Raw genomic sequence first — 23,510 nt, 5'->3', positions numbered from 1 at the left:
AACTAAAGGTTACTGTCCACAATTTTAAATTTTAATTTCAACCTACCGCATTATTTATCGCATTTTTATGTTACTGATTAGGCTTGTTTCCTATGAGGTTTTGATTGGACATGTGTGCTACGTGATTTCGCTACACGATACTTTTTTTTTCGTGTTTCTTTTTGCTGGATTTTGGCACTGATTGGCTGCTCTATGTTTTTGTTTGTTGTTCTCTGTCGCGCTGTTTTTTGAGAGCTGCATACCTCAGTATTGCTCATGCGGTTTTGAAGGCACGGGGCTGAGCTTACTAAGAAAGCTGTTTTTTTTTTTTTCGTATAGTTATTTGCATTGTCTGTCCTTTTCGCTTTTAACGATGTAGTGCTTATATACATGCGTGCTCAACGTACTGATTTTTTTAATCATTTATAAACTTGGATTTAACCACTAGGAGAGATACGTCTACATGCAAGTTGTAAAGTTTGGTTTCGCAGGGAAGTTGACGTCATGCGTATATTAGAGCTTGAAGGTTAGATGATTGGTCATCTGAAAAAACTGATCAATTTTTGTACTTGCAATATTAAGGAGCCATATTTTAGTGCGAGGTTCAGAGCCGTCAGTATTACAGATGAGCCCGGTTTTTAAACTTTGTTAATCGGCAGTGTGGTTCCAAATTCTGAAAGTAATTTGTGTTAACTTCAACATTATCATGCACGCAAATGGCGTCTCGAAGCATAAAAAAAACGCTATATAGGCTATTCTGTGAATCTGCAATAAAAAACAAAATCTCAATGAGCTTTCAAATGCGTGTTTTGGACGTTCCAAAAATCGAACCACACCGTTAATTAGGAAATTTTAGAAACGGGGCTCAGCTTTCGTGTTGAGAGCGTTCCACTTCGCGGTATGAATGCTTCTTCAAATCAAAAATAAAAAAAAGAAGCTCATAAGATAACGTTAGTTAATAAGTCGTCTAATAATCAAGCTCTAAAACTTTTCGTAGTGTTTAAAATGCAACTTTGTAAACGGTTAAAAAATCATCGTCATGTATATTCGCAATTTCTGCTGCATTATTCTAGAAATCAATTGCATCTAATAGAATATTCTTGTATGCAGCCTTTGCCATACGGTTCTTGGGAATTTGTCAAGCTACATTCGTAGGAACCCACCTTGTGACAACTGGAAAATAAAGGTTGAATCTGAAAAAAGTGTATAAACTTCGAAAAAAAAAAAAAAGATTAAAAGGCGTCATAGTCCGCGTTTCTTGGAATTTCAATGCTCAATCAATCGGTTTTTTGATGTCAAAAATCGTCGTCAGCGATGAAATCTGCTTGCTTCTATTGTGCTAATTAGTTTACAAATCAGGGTGCCATACTAGCTTAACTTAGCGGTGAATAATTTTTCGCCAAAATTCAGTGGCATCAAACGAAACTTCTTGCTTAAATTAAGGTAAGTACCAGCTTGCAAATGAGCTTAACAACAATATCACTGATGAGACAGTAAAAGCCTGTTATTATTCACTAGAATTGTAATTAGATTTGCTTTAAAATATTTGTGAAAATTTTTTTCCTATTTAACTGGCATTAATTCTGGAAAATACGGTGCAACTTCTGTTCTTGAACGACGAGTTTTTCAATCACGTTAAATTGGACGAAAGAAGCCGTTAACTATTAGTTCAAAACGATATTCTGAGAACACAATACAGCTACGAGTAATTTACAATTCTTTAACTCCCAGGTTAAATTTTGGAGCAGCGTTAGCGCGACCTTTTATTTCGCTGGAAACATTTAGCGTTGCAAACTTGCATGAGACATTGTTGAAATGAAAAAAAAAAAAAAATTATCAGCTAAGAATTTCGTTAATCATTTTTATTTTTTATGCTTTATCTCGTTGCAGGTGAGTTATGATGCTGTCAACGTGTGTTCCGGAGTGGGGACAAGGACATATGCAAGCAAGGTCTATCTCTCCCGTTCCTTCTTGCTTTTTGCTTTTTTCTTTTAGGAATGCGGAAATGTTGGGTGGCTATACGAACCAGGTGCTCCTCTTCCAGCGAAAATATATCAAGTGCCGGAGAACTGCGATTTAACCGTAGGGTAAAGTTAGGTGCTTGTTGGCGACTTGCATAACCAGCCTAGCGATGGCTGCAGATATTTCTCCCTCGTGGGAAAGTAAATACAGGTCACGTTCGGTCCTTGAGGGCTGTGAGAAGCTCCTCGCTCGAGAAAGAACTGCTCACATATACAAAGTTCCCATTTTGGTCAGCCATAATCTGCTGGGCTGATAACAGTTGCAGGTGTAAAAGGTAAAGTATTCAAATTATAAAAAAAAAAAGAAGTTTAAGCAGATTACTATTTAAACCTGCGTTGGACTTCAATCTTTGGTTTACAGATGATAGCAGTATCTTTTTTTTTTTATGCACTGGCTATCCTGACATGTATTGTACCCGTTGGCGTTTCACTCAGTCATTAAAGGAGTGCTCATGATATCCTCCTCTTGCAATCTTAAAAGCTGGCAAACGTACTTCGCTCAATATTTAGTCTTCATGTGGACCAACTCCGTTCTCTAATGATGTACGAAAGCTTTCTACCTGCAAAATTTTGAACGATTAAGTAGAATAAGAGCTTTCTTCCTGAGCGAAGTGAAAATGTAAAAAAAAAAAAGGGGGGGGGGGGGTATTCGTGGCTTCCGTGATCATGATTAGAAAACAGAGGATGCTTAAAATTATGAAGGCTTGGTTTGATTTGGGGTCGTGGTTAAAACATTTATTAAATTGTTAAATAGTTACAAAGAGGTGATTGCGTTAGAGTCTTAGTGGACTCCTGCCCTCACAATACTAGGTGGAGTATTGTACGAGGAGGAGGGGGTTTAACGTCTCAAAGCGGCTTAGGCTATGAGAGATGCCGCAGTCGAGGCGCAACAGTTTCTGCTGTGCTCGGAATTTTAATCCAGCTGCCGTTTTTGGCGCCTGTCTCGAAATTTCGCTACCATCGTTTTATTCTTTTCCGACTGTAACGGGTAAAGAAACAGACACCTGGGGTTCCCTAGAGTATTCTAACATTGCGCAGCTCACGGGAGCAGTTAAGTTAGCGGGCCGCTGGACAGCAGTCCACTCGCATCGCACACTCGGGCGCCGCTGCCTTGATGCTCATCTCCAAATTTTATAAGCGGCTGTTCACGTCGCCCAGAGCTTGGCCATTCGTTATTTCCAAAACTAATGGGGCAAAGCCTGCTCGCTGGGGGATGCCGAGCCTTAAAGTAAAAGCAGTGCCGTCTACGAAGGTCGTCCGAATGAGAGGAGATCAGTGACGGTGCGTCTGCGTTGTGCGCGTTCATGTGTTTTTTTACAGGCAGTTTACGACATTCGTGGCTTCATACGGGCCCTAAGACAGCTTTTGGATTTTGGATAGGTGTAGCTAGCGTGCCATCTGCTAAGAGCGCGTATGAGCGGCCACACTGGACAAGGGCGATTAATTAGTTATTATGATTTTTGTTTTTTCACTCTGCATACGGCGACCGGAGCTCAAACGTCATGTGTGTCTTTTACAAGACGCCACGCTGACGGTATGGCCCTTGAATGTGTTTTGCTTCTCTGGTCGCTGTTATTTGCGAATTGGCGTCTGTCTGCCATCTTTAAAGTGAACGCTGAACGACCTCGTGGAATGCACGTGGTGTTTGCGAGTAAGCTACCACATCAGCACCGGCGTGCCATTGCTCCGTTCAGAGTTAAAGAAAACTCGATCGGCTCTAAGAAGCTCTTTTTTTATTGGTTAGTAAAATGGTCCCCTGAATGCTGGGCAAACTGATTTAGGAAGGGGTTTTGGTGCCAAAAGGGGGAGGTTTGGACTGAGGATATTGGGGCAAAATCGGAGGAGACAGTTTGGACCTGGTCAGGTTTTGCGCTATCCGTATTCTGAAGAAAGGGGAACCCCTACGAGTAGCGCGATTTAAGTCGGTCAGACAGGACAAGGTCACGTAAAGGACGAACTGGGGCGTGACGTTCCCGAAACTGTAAACAGTTGTAATCCATCTCGGCTGTACATTTATGCCACAAGGCAAGTCAGCCTTGTCATCCTTCTTCAACTGGTCAGTGGTCACACCCAGACAGCTCACATCTTCACCGAAGACCGACATCAAGCTGAAGGTCTAAGTGGGAGCTCGCGTTTCCCTTGCATCGGAACACGGCAGCCGCAGCGAGGATCGAACCCGTGTCCTCGCGCTGAGCATTCGAGCTCCTAGCTATAGCCACTACTAAGCCATCGCGGCGGAAGGCAGTCTAAATTTGAGTGCGTTAAATAACACATTCCACCACTGAACGTATATAGGCAGTGCGCTTCGGATGCTAAGGCATCAAATTGCGCCTTTGTTGTTGCTCTCTAAAACAGTAACAAACCACGGAGAAAATAATTCGTACCTAACGCTGGGAACATTACGCACCCTACATCCCTAGCAGTTCAACCTCGCGGGAACATAGCCCACTCTATAACGACTTAAGTTGAATGCCAGCGCGGAGCAAGCTTTAGAGATTTCATAAGTCACACAGATCATCGGCTGTTCACAAGGAACTTATGTGCGCAAGAAAGGAAGACTAAATTCATTAGTAACGAAGACCCGAACCGAAGGCCGGCTCTCCCATCGGCGGAATGAAAGCGGATCCAAACCGGACACAACACTACACCAGCTCTCCGCAGTGTTCTCGCTGTCTGGGGAAGCCAGGCCGGGTCGACCTTTTTTAGCTCAGTGTATCAAGCGCGGCGTCATCGCGGTCCCTAATCGTCGTCCGGCTCCTCGTAGCCTCGATCGCTTGCTCCCCCCCCCCCCCCCCCCCCCCTCTTCCCCAATGGCAGAAAACGGCCTCCTTTTGGGAGCGGACAAACCGCGCCGTCGCTATCAGTCAACGCCCAGCATAACCGGCGTACCGCTGGGTCGTTTCGGTTCTCTAAAAAGAGGGACCGCAGTGAGGGACCGCTCAACCCCAAATGGAATGCAAAAAAAAAAGAGGAAAGACTAAAAAGGAAAAAAAAAAAGCGTACTTTGGCTGAAATGCCAAGGAGTCAAAAAATAAATAAAGAAAGAAATGCAGGCAGAGATTCTACAAAGTTACGCGGAGGGAGGAAAAAATGGCAACATCTGTGAAAGTAAGCATAGTCCGGCATTTGGATAGATATAGGATAGCTGGAAATAGAGATGGAGAGATGTATTTCCTATTCCCGCTTCAATGCGCTTTTGTTTTCTGTATTTGCTTGTGTTGGGGGGGGGGGGGGGGGGGCAAGCGCGAGACTTCGATAATCGCGAGTGCGAGTTTCGCTTCTGTGCTGCTTTTTTTTTATTTTCTGTAACAAGGCGTATATGAGCGAAGCTGGTATTTTAGGTAATTTAGGGGAAAGCTAAAAATAACCGAGCTGGTATGGTGGTGATGGGAGGGGGGGAGGGGGGGGGGGGGGGTAATAGGCTCGGACAGGGGAGTTGACTGAAAAGAATTGTCACGTCATGGCGAACAATGCTAGGGGCAGGGAGCAGCATTCTTGGATGTGGATTTTGTCCAGCCCCGAAATACTAAATCGAGCCTGAAATCAAGCAAGCAAAGCGTTGGACACACACAGTGCGGACATTGGTGGTTTCGGATAAAAAAGAAGCAAACGTGAGAACCAGGGGACCAGCCAGTCGGGCTTGCACTACAGGGGTGTGTGTGGTGGAAGGAGTGGTGGGGGCGCAGTTCATGCGAAAAACAGAAAAAACAAGATTCCCATCTCCCGTAGACTCACTGACATAACTAATAACGGAAATTTATGTCCCTTCTCGCTTTGAGCTTGTCTGTCAGAGCGACGATTTGGTTTGGCATCTATCTTTCATAATTTATGATATCTGTCTCCAATATTTGGCAATGACTGCTAATAGCATTTTGCGCTTAGTGAAGCATATTTACAAATCTTAGCCAATGCAGTCTACGACCAATGCATTTTGCAATTTATGCACACATGATCTTCATACCGTACCATGTCACATCTCATTGCACCCCACTCCACCACATCACACCGCACCAACACCACAGCACATCACACCACACAACGCGTAACGTAACGTAACGTAACGTTACGTAACAGAACAGAACAAAGCAAAACGTAACACGACATGACACGACGCCACAACACCGCACTATACCATACCATACCATACCATACCATACCAGATGAGCCAACGTTTCGACAAGTGGACTTGTCTTCGTCTGGGCATACAGACGAAGACATACCATACCATACCATACCATACCATACCATACCATACCATACCATACCATACCATACCATACCATACCATACCATACCATACCATATCATACCACACCATACCATACCATATCATATCATACCATACCATACGTCGAAACGTTGGCTCATCTGCGACCTGAGGCGTACCCTATTTACCCTTGTTCAGTTCTTTTTTATACCGTGCAAACCATCTTCTTCCTTTCGTTCTACCCCATACCATACCATACCATACCATACCATACCATACCATACCATACCATACCATACCATACCATACCATACCATACCATACCATACCATACCATACCATACCATACCATACAACTATATGCACAACATAATACCATACGATTCAATGTCGCGTCATACAATTTCGGGAGCATCCGCCAGCCCGTTTTATGCTTCGTGCCCTCCTCCCGCCCCCTTCGTGGTAATCTCCCAATCAACTCGTGGCTCGAAGCGTCACCACACGCGTCGCTGACCGCTGATATATTTTCTGAACGCCTCAGCACAGTGCGCCGCTCGGGCTAGCCGGTACGTCATCATCCTTCCTCTTTTTCCTGTTTCCCAATCTCAGAAAGAAGCCACAGAAACCTCTCTACTGACACGCTAGCGAAGTGCCGGAAGAGCTATAAACTGTTCTCGTCGTATCTGCGTGCCTCAGTATGTGGGTTCCCCACCTGTTCCATGTTTGTTCCTTTCATTTTGGGACAGCTATAAACAAACTGCTCCGGTCCAGCGAAGCATTCAATGATGTCAAACAAGACATTTGTCCCGTCTGCAGCACTTCGAGACCTCGTATGTCACGAGTACATTCGGGAATGCGCTCTCCACAAGTTTTTTTTTCCTTTTTTTTTTTCCTGGGAAAATGCTGACGCTCTCCCTGCTCGCTCGAGCTGCAGGTCATCGCGAAATTCCTTTCTACCTCTTTCGCATTTCCTCCTGCCGCGCCAGGGAGTTCAGCGTTTCGTTGTGAATCCCCAGGGTGTTGCACGCGTTGGCTTTCTCTTGCGCGGTACAAAACGGCGCGAAAGGTTACTTAATCTTCACATCATATCACTCCTGCCAACGCTTCTTATCTCGGCCGCAGAGGTTTTCAGGATCGCAAGTATTAGCGGCGGTTTGACTGAGAAGACCGGGCCGCGGAGTGAGAGGACGCGGTCCGCAGCGCTGCTTGCACCGAAAAGTGGGTAGGAAGACGAAGACTGCGACAAAGAGGAAAATGCACCACACGAAAAAAAAAACAACAAAAAGAAATAAGATGGAATGTACGGCAGATTTTGCGTAAAAGAAAATGAATACGAGTATGCAAAAATAAAGATAAAAAAAAAGATTCTGAATGGATAGCTCCGGTCCTGCAGTCTTCTTCCGCGTTTGTCTTTGGTCTGTATATCGGCGGCTTTTCGTCAGTAGCTCCTCGAAGCTGCGTATGGTAGGGCGCATCATGCTGTGAGGCGAGGGTTACAGGAAGATTGGCGGCTGCCTTATTCCTACGTTTTCAGAGATTTTTGCTGCAACTCCCTGGTCTTCTCTTGCCTCTCTTCTTTTCTGTATGTTCTCGCGTGTGGCTACTGACGTGTTAGCGTGCGGCCGTATTTGTGTGCGCTTCTTGCAAGGAATGTAGGGAAGCGAAAAAATAAAGCGCAGAAAAAAAGAGCGATGGCACTGTGAAAACGTGTTTTTCTCCTCGGACGAGCAGCGTAATGAAACCCGGAGTCCATGCCGCTGGGGCACGCTTTGCAGTGCACGTTCGATTACTCCGCCGAGGATTCTTCTTCTGCCGGGTGGGGACCTGAGCAGGCAGTTCGGAGCCGGTCGCCCCCTTTTCCCCCTGCGCGCGCGCTTTCCGTTTTAGGACGCCCGAGGTCGCCAGTGTACACTTCTCCCCACTTCAGGGCTGCTTCTCTACTGGGCATCTATCTGGAAAGAGCGATAGAGATGGGGATTCTTTTTTTTTCCTCCGTCCTTTCCAACGGTGAAGAGTTTCTTATTTTCGATCCTCACTTCTCATCCGTTTACTCCACGTTTAGGTTTGCTAGTTTTTCGCTGTTTTCGATGGGGGTTTTATTCTAAAATAGGGCGCCATGTCTTTTCGAGCTTTATTTTTTTTATTTTTTTATTTTTGCTGCCCAATCCGCAACCTTCCGCACTACAGAAATGCTCTCGAATTCTTTTTTTTTTTTTTTTCAATATGCTGAAGAATAAAAAAACAAGAAGGTGTGGGGTGGGGAGGGGTGTGCTTGAAAAAGACACTTGGGTAGGTGTGTCTCAGTGGCGTAAGGCGCGGAAGGGATAGTGGTGTGCCCAGCGAGCGAGTAAATGTATCACTGCGGCGAAAAAAAAAAGAATAATAAAAGAAAAGTTCTGCTCTTTGTCGCTTCGTAGCGTCGAAGTGGTGATGCAGTTCAAGGGTCATTAGAGCACCGGGTTCGAGATTTATTGACATCCTGATGAGGACCGCCGAAGAAGGATGGCGCTCTCTATCGACACGCTATTCTGACGCGTTCTTTATTTTACGCGCGGGTGGACTGGAAAGCCTTTTTTTTTCTCTCTTTTTTTTAACGTACCTTCCGAAATGTGGCAGTTTCGCGAACGTGCTTTAATTTTTTTGTTTTACAACATTTCCCCAATCATGTTCATATCTATAAGAGAAACTTTCCATACAGTTTTCTAATCAAGTACAAAATCGTGTATTGCTAAAACTGTAAGCTAGCATAACAATCTATGTACGCAATCCTTCAAAGTTCAGACTGTACTAAGAGCTTTTTTTTTTTTTTTCTTGGACAACTTTAATATCTTCAGCTATTATCTGTTTTCACTAGACTGACTCGTTCGTTGTCGTTTAAGTCGGCAAAGCACTGGCGGTGCCTTCGAAATAGGAGTAGCATTGTGCGTTGTTTAATAGCTTTCATTAAATATTTCTTCCGCACAGCGGACAGCACTGCTTTATTCCATGCCAGCATATCGTAATTAACGATTTGACTGGAGCGGACTATTACAGAAAAGCTCTAGCTTTCTAGACATGTATCGCTGTTTTGTTTATCGCCCAGTTATTAGGAAGTAGAAAAAAAAACGAGGATGGTTGGCGTTCTAAGTCAGAACAGAATTGAGGCAGCGCTGTATGTATTTCTGTATTTGTCCGTCTAATTAGCTTTGTACCGAGCAACATCGGAGACTCATATCACTACTTTCAGTTTCCTGTGTCAGACACGTCCGCCCGCACCTCTCAGGCTGTATATGATGGAGTATGTATTGATAAATTGTATTATATTCAAATAGATTTCGAGAAGAATGCCCGCCTCGTCGATCAGAACTTCTGCTTGGATCAGAATTTCATTTGCACACATCGAACGAATAGAACTTTCGGGGCATGGGTTTTACTTGAGTCCATTTTGTATATAAAAAGAAGATCAAAGTCTCGATAAAGCAGCGCGAAATGGTATGTATGTTCTACGGCTCTGTCAGTCGGCATGTCACGGAGGGTGACCAAATAGAGTCGAATGCAAATTGTCAAAAACATTTGGCGAAAACATAAGCGTTAGAATGTAGCTCTTCAAATAGAGTTTCTGCCGAGAAAACATTAGCACTTGGGATCTCAAGTGTTTCACGGATGATAGTCGCGTACAAAGCCACTTCAATGACATTTCGGAACATCATGGGTAATAGGACAGCAGACAGAGCGAAAGTGCAGACAGCTTTTCACTTTTTTTTTTCGTCTTTATTTTCTTTATTTGTGCTAAGAAACAGTACACGAACAGTTGGTTGGACCCATAGTCTTTACTGCTAGTAATGGGTCCAAATAAAAAAACAAGTACAATGTTACTGCAGACCTTGTACAGAAAAACTTCAAAATAACACACACAATCAATTCATTCCGACAGTTCCGTGAAAATTAAATAATGTTTTAATTTGTGTTTTAATGTGTGTTTTTTCCTGTGGCAGCCTTTTGCTTCGCTCCTAATGATTGCCAAGTGACAGACCCAACTCCATGCACATGTCTGCAGAGCATCCTAGCTGGGAAAATCTGCACTTCACTGGGACCACAAGGAAAGCGAGGCTATCCTAGGATGTGAATTAAGCAGTGAAAACACTTCGCAATATTAACTCGTCTCACGCAAATGATCATTAAAAGAAATCAGGGTTTTAATATTTCGCTGAAATAAAAACATCGCAAGCATGAAAATTGTCGCAGTTATCATTTAATTTTGGGACATTTGTCCAGGTAACACGAAAAGCTTGAGCAATGGACTGCTTCGTTATCACGAAGAAGATGTGTGCGATGGCTATCAATGTGGACGAGGTTTGGAGCTGCGGATTAACCAGCATTCACTTGTACAACGACTATGTCTACTAGAGGGACTACGGTAAGGAGTGTAATGAGGTAATTTAGTCAGACATGCGCTTTCCTACCTCAAAACAACAAAGATCATTGTGCGTAGGTTGCGGTTTCGCGGCAAAAGACACTATACACACTGAAGGGCTTTTGTCGCATGTGGTCTGCGGAAAAAAAAAAAAAAAAAAAAAAAAAAAGATAATAAACCGATTACGATACTCGCTATGTAAAATTTGAGTGCAAGTTGACGAAAGGTAAAAGCGCACAGGAAGACACACACTCGAGAGAAGACGCGCGTGCGTCTTCAATTGAGAGAAAATAGATGAGAGTTAGCGCGCGCTAACTCTCATCTGTTTTATTTGCGGCAACAGCACCAAATATATGCTAAACAGGGGACATGCGCAGTACATATCAAAACGGATAGATCGAGTCAAAACAAGGACACAAAATGTTACAAAACAAGCTCAAGCTAACTGATCTTTGCCTACCAGACCGAGCCGCACCGACGTACTGCTCACACCTGTATCTCCTCTTTTCCCGATGTGAAAAGCTTTCAAAAGTTCACGCGCTGTCTTATTGCGGCCTCTGCCCAGAATCTGTCACCTTGCACTTTTACCTTTCGTCAAGCTGCAACGCACCATCTATACTCGTCTTCAAGCTTTGGTTGGTTGGTTTGTGAGGTTTAACGTCCCAAAGCGACTCAGGTTATGAGAGACGCCGTAGTGGAGGATTCCAGAAATTTCGACCACCTGGGGTTCTTTAACGTGCTCTGACATCACACAGCACACGGACGCCACTCCGTTTCGCCTCCATCGAAACGTACCACCGAGGCTGGGATTCGATCCTGCGTCTTCGGGAACAGTAGTCGAGCGCCTTAACCACTGCACCACCCCGGCGGGGCCTCTTCAAGCTTTGTTGAGAGTAAGTGTCTACGTGTTTTGATTTTGCGCTCAATTAAGGCAAACAATGCATACAGTCAAGTAGGTGGCTACACTTACAGAGCACAGTTTATTTTCCACACATACTCATTTTTCAAGGTATACTCCATCCCCAGTCGCTGATTGTGATGAAAGAATTCTTGTAGCCGGAAAAGAGGAGGGAGATAGGTTAGGCTGCACCAATGGCTGATTTTGAAAGAGGAAGTCTATAAAAGTGCTTCGCCAGGTCGTCGCGACAGTAAAAGGAGTTACAAAGGCGAGGAACTAATACGGGATAGGGTAAGGGGTCCCGCTTAACAAAATACCTGGCGTCTTCGTCGTCAGCGGCATGAGCGAAAAGCATGCATTTGTCCTGTCCATGGTACAGTCCCAAAGCCCTATGCGGTAGCTTTGAGGGGTCCATCAAGATCCCGGCGCTGGCATTTGCCAGAATGTCCGAGATGTCCGTGTTCTGGACGATCATGTCGGGTTGCGGGAGTCCAAGAATCGCGCGCCTCAGGTTGGCCATAGCTATATTTGATAGGGTGGCAACCTGGATCACCGTATGCCTTATTCTGCTCATGTATAGATGACCTCCAAATAATATGCGCTTCCTTCGGGGTTTTGCAATCAATAGTAGCCATTCTGTTCTCATTGAAACGAAGTTTACAGACTGACATTACACTGTGCCTGAAATAAACCGCATTACCTTTTAAACAAGCCGCTCACTGATTACGCCGACGCTGCTCAGGCCAGGAAAAGGTGTATATAAGGGCTGCACTGTGAAGACTAAATGGCAAGAACACCTATCCCCTTCTCCACGGACCTATTCCCGTAGGTGCAGTCGGATAGTGTTTAGTTTAGTTCCGGTGGGATATTCTATGTGGAGAAATCGACTTGTCCTACGCATTGCCTAAAAGCAAAAATTCAGCTTAACAAAATGTTACTGCCTCTATCGAACACATGGAGGAAGGAAACAACTTAGGAGAGGCCCTTGCCATTCCCAATGCATTGGAGAAAGTGTGGCGGAAGTGACGTCAAAATTTAGGGTTAGCCAAGTCGGGCCATTAGCAACGGCGACGCTGTTGCTATGAAAATTTGGGCCACTAGCAACAGCGTTGCTAAGGGCCCTAGGTACGTGAGCGTCGCGGAGAAAGAGAATGCGGAGGGCAAAGGAAAAGGAGAGACGTTGCAGCGTAGGGTCGCGGCGCGGCTGCGCCGGCTTAAAAAAAAAAAAATGACGTCATGGCCTCTATTAAGTTCTTTCCTTCCTCTATGATCGAACAGCAAAGAAACCATCGGAATGCAAACCGATGGCAAGAGGTCTAGCAGGAAAGCAGCAGACACGACCTGACAACTTGAATGCATCCACTGCCGATTCCTCACCGAACCTCTAACTCATGCTTGGGAAACACAAGCATCGAGCCATCTCACGACAGTTCAACTGGTCGCCGGCCTTATTAACATTGTACCACAAGAAATCTCTCTCGTTTTTAGCATCACCCAAATCATCACCGCCCTGCAGCTGGGTGATTTACCGTGCAGGTATGAAGTTTGCCTTCGTGCTGGCCAACTGCTCCTCCTAGATGTTGGCCCGCTGCGAAACATGCATAAGAACACGTGTTACGTCAAGACATTAGCCTAACATGAACGTGGGACAGCTGCGCTTTTGCTTCATTTTCATAAAAGCGCAATTTTCTCTGTATTGCGGCAGAAATAGGCGAAGCTCTTCATCAAATTGGACTGTGGTGTGAAATAAATTTGCTGCACATCAATAATACTCCGAAACCTAAATTCGTAGTGTTCCATTCTAGTAACAGAAAGTTATCTATAATCCCATAGATTTATTTTAATATCCTTTTTAGTTAACAGATACCGTCACTTTTCTTGGGATTGTCCTTGACTCTCGATTAAAGTTCGACGCCCATCTACGATCTCTAACGTCTAAAATTGTCTCTGGAATTCGCGTAATAATTAGAACATGTCTATATTTCCAGCTGCATGTCCTTCTCTCACTTTATTATTTTTTCATACATAGCCATCTCATTTATCGCTTATCATCGTGGGGAAATACCTATAAAACACATCTTTCGTGCCTTAGTCGTTTGCAAAATCAAGCCACCCAAATAATATAGCTTTTGCCCCATTTAGATCGGCGACCTTGAATACATACTGTAACCTATACATTCTTACTGTCGAGCTTCAACTTAAGGTTAATAATTAGCACATTATTTATCGTGCTCATAATTATGAGCTTAAACTAAATTGATTTGACCCCCTTCACCTTTCAGACACAAACATAACGAGATTTTCAGAAGATAGTAACCCACTTCTTCCAAAAATCTGTAGCAATTATGTTGAGCAATCAGTGTTCTTTTCATCGATATTCTTCTGGAATTCTTTACCCATTCACTTCAAATCATTACGCACCTCACGCTCATTTTATCGGTCATCGAAGACCTACTTACTAACCACGTTATCATAGTGAATATTGTCCTATATGATGCTAGTATCTGATATAGTATGCCTTTTGCGAAGAATCGGGATTCATGAGAATTTTACATTGTGCTTTGTTCTGTGCCATTGATAACATCCGTTTCATCTCTTCATCTTTTCGTCTTTCCCTTTAATCTTTTATCAATGAGTCATGAGCCAATGGTCTTGATCACTTTGTTATTATTGTTTACATTTTCTTTGTATTCTTTTGTATATACACGGTAGCAACGAATTACATTTGTAGATTTCTTATAATTTTGATTTTGTACGATTAAGTCCTTTCTGTGCAAAATTCTTATGCCTCTTTTGTTTTGCTGCCCTACTATTGAATTTTGACTAGCACGTTCACTCACAGGCGGTCCCCTGACGGTTGTTACCTTGGCACTTCCTTCTGTAGAATTTTATTGAGGTGTTTTATATGTTCCGCACGACGACAATCAATCAATCAATCAATCAACCAATCAACCAACCAATCAATCAATCAAGTTGAGCTAAGCTACATCAAACGTCAGACGCTTACAGCACGGAATGTTTGGTCTCGGAATGGCAAGTGAACATACGTAATTTCAAATGATTTGCGAGCATTAGGCGTCTCTAATCGATTCTATTCGCTCGATACTTTTATGGTCTAAGTATTCGATCTTTTTGATCTCACACTTAAGCATTGTTTTTTTTTTTTTTTGTATATTCTCTTGCGGCGTTACGAATCAGAGTAGTGCATCTCGCATATCTCAATTTGCCCTTGTTTCGTATGATTGACTACAAGAGCGTGGTGAAATCGCGCACGCGATGATCATTTTAGGCCTTAAAACTAATTCGTTGAAGGTTGTCTAGCGCCCAGGTTGCTAGTGAGACCGCTGCACTGCCGTTTCTCGCAAAACGAGGGACAGTATACCAGGGCTCTCGAGACCTTTGCAACGAGGGCCTCATAGGCGTCGCCATATTACTCGCTGGGCTGTTGTGTGCGCCTGACGTCAGCACGGTGGAAGCGGCAGCGGAACCGGTTTGCTACAGTCCAGAGAGGAGGCGTTTTGACGTCCTCCTCTCCCGATGCAAAGGTCTTATCTGACGAACGCATTTGATGAGTGACGATGAACACGCGTCCAAGAAAAGAAGGAACGAGCACGAGCACTCTTATAGTTATCGATCACTTTCATATAACAGACGCCACGTGCGCGCCAACAGGTTTTGGGAAAGTGGCAGAACAGGTGAACCTCCGGGGCGCGTGAACTTCACTCGATCGTGTCGTCAGTTCGTGGCAACTGCTTTCATTTCCAGCAATGGCCCTCTGTTAGGTTCTAAATATGGTTTATTCCCTAGCGAAAAAACCCTGAGTCACAATAACCTCTTACAAATTTCTCATACTAAACTCGTATAAATCTCATATAATCTCATACAAATATCATTCAACGTATGAGAAATATATGAGAATGTATGAGATATGTGTGAGTTTAGTACGCGTTTAGTATGAGAAATTTGTATGAGGTTATTGTGACTCATGCGGTATTTTCACTAGGGTTAGAAGACACGATAAAAGAATGACAGAAACAAAAGCCTCCGAGCGAAGCCGCGCAAATCTGTCTTCCAGAACACGGTCAGCATGCGTGCTAGATCTCACGGCATAGTCTCGTTTTCACCCCGTAGATCGTGATTGAATTTTTGTTTTTTTACTGTATTCTCATGAGTTGCAAGCCGTAGCTTCATGGCTGGATTTGGCCAAGGTTGCACTAATGACGGGTTCCATCACTTAGACTACCATATTGAATCCAATACGGCAAAAATCGAATGCGATCTATCATAACGTCGCATGGTGGTTCACAACACCACTCAAGATGTCACTGCACATATTTCTTTTTGTGTGTGTGTGTGTGTTCTTTTATTTGTGGATGCTCTGGAGCTTGGGCGTGACCTATTAATACAACCTTATAGAGCTTACTGTAAAACGTGATGTTGTGGTGAAAACTATAGTCTGCCCATCTTCGAGTTTCAGTTTTCATGAGCCTAAATCAAGAAGCATATTGGTTGCGGAAAGTAGCTTTCATTCTGTAAATTAAGGGAAAAAATGGAGGCGCACTTAAACTTCGCTTTTATTAGCAAAACGTGGCAGGGTTAATGGCTCCTGTCGGCAGCTTTCTCTGTGGATCCCAGACGGATCGTGACGTCATACAATCAGCCGACAAAACAGTTCCCGGCATGTCACTTACCAACTATCACCTGTACGCTAGTTTTCGTAACATTTCGTAGCATAGTTTTCGTAGTTCGTAGTTCGACAGCTACGCCGACAGCAACGTCGACAGCTACGCCGGCGTCAGCGCCAGGTTTTCGGGGGAAGAAGAGCTTTAACGCTGCTGTTTTAATAACAACCATATTCATGCGGCCCTGAATCGTTATAGTGGTTTCCCAACCGTGAAAACAAAATAATTGGTAATTGCTCTGGTACCCTCTAAACCATGACCGCCTAGTTCAGTGTAACTGTCACTGATACCTTCGTCATGCAGTGCGGACGTGTCGTGCACGCACGCACGCACGCACGCACGCACGCACGCGCGCACACACACACACACACACACACACACACACACACACACACACACACACACACACACACACACACACACACACACACACACACACACACACACACACACACACACACACACACACACACACGCGCGCACGCACGCACGCACGCTCACATACACACGCGCACGCACGTACGCAAACGAGCAACCATGGCTGACAAGTTCCGCATGACTTTAGAAAAGGTCGTACAACAGTAAATCAATTTATCTGGATTATGTACTTATTTGCATCTTTCTATAACAATGGCAGAATTCTTGCGCTCTCATTGTTAGTGCTGGTGTTTAATGACGACGTCATCATAGAAGGTAAAAACGCTGGCTTCCAGGAAGCACTAATAAATTAGGGTGATGAATACCTAAGCATTCGCAAAAGAATTCCTGGAAATAGGTGGATAATAATGCGTCTTCCGATGGCAGCTTGCCTGCCACAAAATAGTATTTCTCGTCCCCTGTTATCTTAATGCATGTCTCATACTATAAAACGGACGCTGGAGACAGCTCTGCCCTCTCGATAGTTGGGCGCGAAAGGCCCATTTATTGCCAAAATTTTGGATGTCAAAAATTTCCCACCACCCAATTCAAGCATCAGACGCCAATACCGAAAAACACTCCGAGATTACCGTTGCGAATAGGATAACGACACGCTGCCTCAGTGACTCGTGCAATAAAACATACATGTCTCCACGCGCTGTGGTTAGTCCTGGAAAAGGCCGATGGTGGTGACACCTGTATTTGTTTCTAAGCCTTCCTAGGTTTCAGTTTTTAGCGGAAGTAGCGCTTAGGCCATTAGGACTAGGCAATCTATCAATGCCGGTCAACATCAATTTATCCTCAGTGTTCATTTAGGCCATAGTTTAGAGGAATCCCACAAAGGGGAGTAAATTCGGTGTCCATATGAGTTGAAAAACCAATAATCAAGTACAGTCTTGCTGAGAGAAATATCATATGGTACGGTTGGGTTGGAAGCGACGTCATGCAGAATAACATGACGGAAGTATAGCAGTTACACGCGAGCGTTTAAGTGGTGTTTTTTGCGGCAACCGCTTCCTCCTTGCACAAGTTTCGCTTATCGGATTGGTATTTTATAGGTCATGCGGATGAGGAAAAGAAAAAGCGAAATAAGCGTGCGTCGTGGCACAAGTGTATCCCGTGGAGCGCAGTCAGCGCGCTTACCTTCGCGGTATAGTTTTGCTTTCGAGCTTTTCATCATGAGCGCTGACGTCACTGCGGCTTTGGAATTGCATCGGCACTAAATATAAAACTCGCGCCGCGTCAAAGCGCTCAGATATACTTTGGATGTTTACTTTTTTTTTCCTTTTTTTTTTAACTGAAGCTATCCTGTGTTTTGAAGAAATAACACACTTCGGAACACCTTCGGACGCGACCGCCACTCTTGTTACCGATATGAAGCATCATAAACCTCAGACTCCTTCAAGCGTTTTTGATATGTTGCGAAGAAAATATTGCCGCTGAATTCTCCCCCTTATTACACTTAAAATTTAGCATGACTTAAGACCACCGCGTTCCTCGCCACTGCGTAACTGGTGCAGAAGCACTTAGTGCGCCATTTTTCGCCTAGAAACCATTTGTTGCCCAGGAGTGATGTGGACATGAGTTGCCGCTATGACGTGTCCTCGCCAAGAAAAAAATGAGAAAAATAAGCGCGTCGTGTGCATGCCAGGACTCAAACCATCACCCTCACTTTCTCCAGGCGAGTGCGGAAGCAGAAAACACTTTTCTATATACCGACCTTTGCCCCGCCGCGGTGGTGCAGTGGTTAAGATGCCCGACCTCAATCCCTCTAAAGTCATCTTAGCCGTCAGCCAGCAAAAGACACAGTTTGGTCACTGCAAGCTCCAGACCACAAGCCACTTTCTGCGTTCGCGCAAGAATACGTCCACGGCGCGCCGCAGTGCCAGCAAGTCACAATAAGGCGCCTCATTAAGATACGGAGGAGGCGTCGGCTACAACGCGAGCACGACTATCTTTCTTCTCGTGACTCCTCTGGAATGCTGTTTCTAACATGCCGATCTCGACGAGACATGCTGTTAAGCTGTTTAGCTGTTTAGCATATCGATTTCGTCGAACTGCAGGTCACGGGATAAGCCCATATACTGCCGCAAACTGGATGCGCGAAAACGAAACTATGCCGCGAGATACTCCACGCCAGCAGCGCTGCAAGCAATCGCAGTTGAGAAGGTTGGCTTCAAGGCGTAATTCGTTTTGAATCTCAGTCCGATTCTAATGCGCGATCGCTAATAGGCTCAGGGTACAAAAAAGCGTCCGCAACAGCTGTCCGCAGAAGTGCGTACAGAGGTGTTCGTCCTCATCCCCGAAATTGGCCCTTAGTACATCGAACTTTGATTTGATCGAATTTGATGTCTTGACCAAACCTGATGACTAACCTAATTCGAATACAGCCAATGCAGTGGAGGCCACCAAATTAGGGTGGGCCACCCAGAACATTTTGCCCCTGGATCCTCGAAATTCGACCTCATAAGAATTTAACCAGAAATATATGTCCAGCTTAATTCGAGTATTGTAATTTCAGTGGAACCCTTCAAAATCGGGTGAACCAGTGCCAAAATTTGGCCTCCTAAAACTCGAAAACTTGACAGCGTCAGAATCTGACCAAACTTGGTGTGCAACTGATGACTTGCTTGACTATTGCCGACTCAGTGGTGACTACCAACTTTAGGTGGGCCACCACCAAAATTTGGTAGGCTTACGCTTCCTCCCCGTTTCGGTGGCTACGTGTACTACCGTTGGAAGTTTTCTGCTCTCTTTTAAACTACGCAGTGCCACAGACGAAATACGAGCAACATGAAGCGATGACTGCCAATCACGGAAAAGAATATTAAACTCGTCGTAGGTAATGCTCTCCTGCAAGCATGAAAAGCCCGGTGCTTTGGCGAAACAATAATTTCCAAGTAAAGAAAAGTAAGAACTTCAAGCGGAGCGCAAGAAATAGCGATAAAGCATGCAGCAGAGCCAGGTGCACATAATAAAATAGCCCAAGTGGGAACGAAAGCCAGGGCAGCGCTAATTTTCATTTTATTTCAAGTTAATGTAATTTAATTTAATTTAATAAGCCAAGAGCGCGGAGAATAACTGTTTATGTCCGCATCTAAGTCGTTTCCTCTACTATAACATCAAGCTCGTAGGAGCACGCTGATTCACCAACACAACATGATATAAAAATAAATAAAATGCACGAAACAATCAACGAATCAATACGAATCGTTTTGGCCAAATTAGCAAAAAACTATGACAGTGGTTTGCATTTCCTCTCTTCGTCAAATGTGTCTCTGCTGTCGCACCGATAATTCTGTATTCGATCGGTTTGCTTGCTCCTTAATAATATGCCTCAATTTTTATGTCAGGCAGCTAACCTCTCCTTATTGTCTGCGTATAATCAAACTTATTAGTAAGCGCCGTTAATGTCGCTTTCCTGGAATTGCTCCGTCTGCCTTCTTGACATTGTTTCGTGCCTCCAAATGCATTAACTTGTTTCACGACGCAATTTATTAGCGCAGCCTTAAAAAATTACCAATAAAACAGCGATATTAGCCCTGGCGTTCAAAAATGATAGATAGGGCGTGCAAGGCGAGCCGACACTGCTTGGCTTATTGCGATGCGGTGGCCTCGTTTCGAGGACATCTGAATAAACTGCACCAGAGGAAATTACGCTAAGCATGCTCACTTTTCCATCGCAAGCGCAGTTCACAGCCGGGATGGAGTAAAAACTTCTGCGTATACATGGCAGCCGGAGGTCAAAATGATGACTTTGAAAGCCACCGTCAAGGTCAAACGAGCTTACCACGTTTGTCTCGCCGGAGGCTGAAGTGAGCGCATTTAAAGTGACAGCGAAGACCAATTACGATTGTCTTGGTGTTCTTTGTGTAAGGCAGGAGCTGAATTCCCGAGACAGTAACTATGGGCACCAAAAAGATTTCACCGCATATCCGGTAATGGCTCACTAGCATCACAGTTGTCATAGCAACTGCGGCGCCATCTGTTGGCAAGCTACCGGGGTGGCGAGTGGGAAAACGGCATGCTCAACGTATTTGATGAAATTTTATTGAAAAAAAAAATACGAAAAAAGGCACCCTGGTACATCCATGTGTCAGTGAAACAATACGCAATACAGTACCTACCCCATGCGGCAGGGCCTTAAATCGCCACTGGCCAAAAATAACCAGACGTCGAGTTATCCGTAGTGTCCCTCGGACCTGTCCGCATACGTGGCACCAGCACAAGAACACATTTTTCATTTTCTTTCTGTTGCTAAAACAACATTACGCCAGGTTTCGCCTCATCGCGTATCCGGTGGCCGGAGGGCGCGAATGACCTTGAACAGTCGCGAAGAAGACGAAGACGATGACGAAGGAGGAGACAAATAAGATAACGGCGAAGAAAAAGACGAAGAAGAAGGAGAAGAAGAGGAAGAAGAACGTTCGGTCACCCACAGTTTTCGCTCCACATTCGGTTCAGCAGCCGCTGAACTATTCTGAATTTTTTTTTTTTTTTGCACATGGCCGGGGCATTCGAATTTCGGCCACTACAGCCAGTTCGATCCTGCGGCCTCGGGACTCATCAGTTGAACTGAATATATGCGGTGTTGCTTCTACGCCCTTTAGACAGACGCACCGGCATAGGTGCGAGATTGCTCCATTAGACTGTACAGCTGCCCACATGAAATTTGCAGCTATCAATCAAAACCCGAGTGCCTGCCCGCTACTGAGAAACCAAACGGTATATAGACTTTTACTTGCACAGCTATGTTGCTTGCACATCGAGGTTTCTGCGAGAACAACCCGGTTCTTGGAATGCACACGATTAGAGCATGTTCTTTTTTATTACCCTGGCTAGCGAACGTATTTGAGCAACAGGAATTTTAGTTTCCGGTTTTCTTTTCTTTTATTGTTTCTTAATCGCAGATTGGTGCAAGGACGCGTTGTATATCTTTTCCTTGCTGACGTGTGCGCTGCTGATGGGAGCGATCAAAAGCGCATTTTGTGCACAAAGATGCTTTTAGACAAGCATTTTTTAAAGCAGCTTTATTTTCAGTGCAGAACCTCCCACGTCTCGAGAATTTCTGTTCGACGGGAGTACTTTATATTCGTTTCAGGTAAATTATTAACGTCGAGGAAACTACTAAGGTTGTTGACAAAACCGGCGCTTAGTTTGCGAGACACTGAGCAGGATGCAGTGTTTTAAAATGCACACTCATAACTACAGGGCATTCGATGATCATCTTTATTGTCATCCCATGGGGAGTATGGATAACTGCACGTAGTATGTTAAGAAATATACAGGCAAAGTATACAGGCAGTTCGCTATACAATCGCGAACCTAGTCCGGTGACGCACACAAAACGGCAAAGAACCCGCACTCCATATCCACACCCACATCGTCACCCATCATGATCCTCTTTCTTCTCCTCTTCCCCTTCCCCAGTGCAGAGTAGCAGGCTAGATTTTAATCATTCCGGCCAACCTCTCTGCCTTTCCTTTAAAGGGAAGGTGCATCGGTTTTAGATTTTGATGAGTTTCGAGCGGTTGAATGATTATAGCTTGTACTTAAAGCATACGAAATATCTTGGCGTTAGCATTTGAAACAATGGCGCAATTAGCGATTAAAATCGCCACAGTTATCAGGCTTCACCGCACTGCAGAGCGACGCATGATGACATCATTGACGGTACCGGTACTTTTTCTGCGTAGACACACTTAGTTTGAAGAAATGAAAACAAGGCTGCCGAAAACAAAGCTCTAGAAATGTTGATTAGCACCGTCAGAAAATGTGCAGCAGGACGTGGGCGAAGGCAACGAACATCAGAAATAGTACCGTCCATGACGTCATCACTGAACTTCTCCGCAGAACTTTAGTGCTCTGAGGAGAATCTCGCGGATTAATCGTCGATTACGTCATCAGTTTGAATGCTAGCGCAAAAACACTTTGCATGCATTACCTACAGCCTATGTAGATTTGAATCCTTGAATATCGTGAAATTCTCGAAAAGTGATGCAGCTGCTCTTTAAATAATCAAGATATCTATCATGCACACAGTATTTTTGTTACTTCTGGTGGACGGCAGTTTACCTTGAATTACTGAATATTCCCCGTGGCTTATTTTCTCAGCAAACCATGTTATTCAGACTTGCGTCTTCCCACGGGAAGTGGGTTTAATTAATCCGGAATGCCACATACATTCTGCGGTGAACCTGACAACACGCCCATTAAAATATCACTAATTATTATTACAATATATCGCTTTCTGCTTCTCTCTCTCTCTCTCTCTCTCTCTGACAACACGTTTTTTGTAGCAGCTTTTGAAGGAGAAGTACTTGTAAATTTGTAGCAGCAGTTTCAAGTTTCGTAGCAGAAAAAAATGGCCCTTTGTATCAGGCGTTCTACCTTTTATAGTGGAAGAAAAAACAGAAAGCCTTCTTCAGTGACATTTTGCCCCCTAAAGCTCATATAAAAGGGATCGCTGTAGGAAATTTCTCGCATTTATGACCCAGATGCTAAGTATGATGGAAGTAGACCAAGAGCTTTAATCCATTCTTTCAAATTCCATCATTATAGCTATATATAAACAAAGGTCTATGGTGAGCGCAGAAACAAGAACATTTGGCTGATCACATTATTTAACTCAGACAAAAATAACAAGCTATGTGAGAAAGAACTGGCGAAATATGCAAGGAAAGGTAATTTTTCAACTTAAAGCATGCAGTTATAATTAATTGCTTTTCTTTTTCGGCGATTCCAGCGCAGGAAGTGCCGCCTGTAGAGCGACAACGGCGGTTTCGATCGAAAGGGCGCCACGTGGTGCTTTGCTGGCGAAACGCACCAACGAAGATCGCAAAACAACTGAAAAATTAAAGGAACATTTAAGCTCCGCCTTAGGGGTACTACACGGCAGCGGCCTGTGATACTC

At 44.3% G+C, this 23,510-nt stretch overlaps 1 protein-coding gene and 1 long non-coding RNA gene across 2 annotated transcripts in view; both read left to right on the top strand.

Moving 5' to 3' along the window:
• Positions 1-23,510, top strand: part of LOC146179013 (uncharacterized) — a 449,427-nt gene that overhangs the window by 202,110 nt on the left and 223,807 nt on the right. The gene's annotated exons all lie outside the window — the stretch shown is intronic.
• LOC146179015 (uncharacterized) lies at positions 1,581-10,422 on the top strand. Its single transcript, XR_014700907.1, has 3 exons — positions 1,581-1,684; positions 1,870-1,929; positions 10,182-10,422. It is a non-coding gene; the product is annotated as an uncharacterized LOC146179015 (long non-coding RNA).

Source organism: Amblyomma maculatum, chromosome 9 (assembly GCF_055883805.1).
Source record: "Amblyomma maculatum isolate TAMU_Amacu chromosome 9, ASM5588380v1, whole genome shotgun sequence".
Lineage (NCBI taxonomy): Eukaryota > Metazoa > Arthropoda > Arachnida > Ixodida > Ixodidae > Amblyomma > Amblyomma maculatum.
This window is presented reverse-complemented; position numbering and strand designations above follow the sequence as displayed.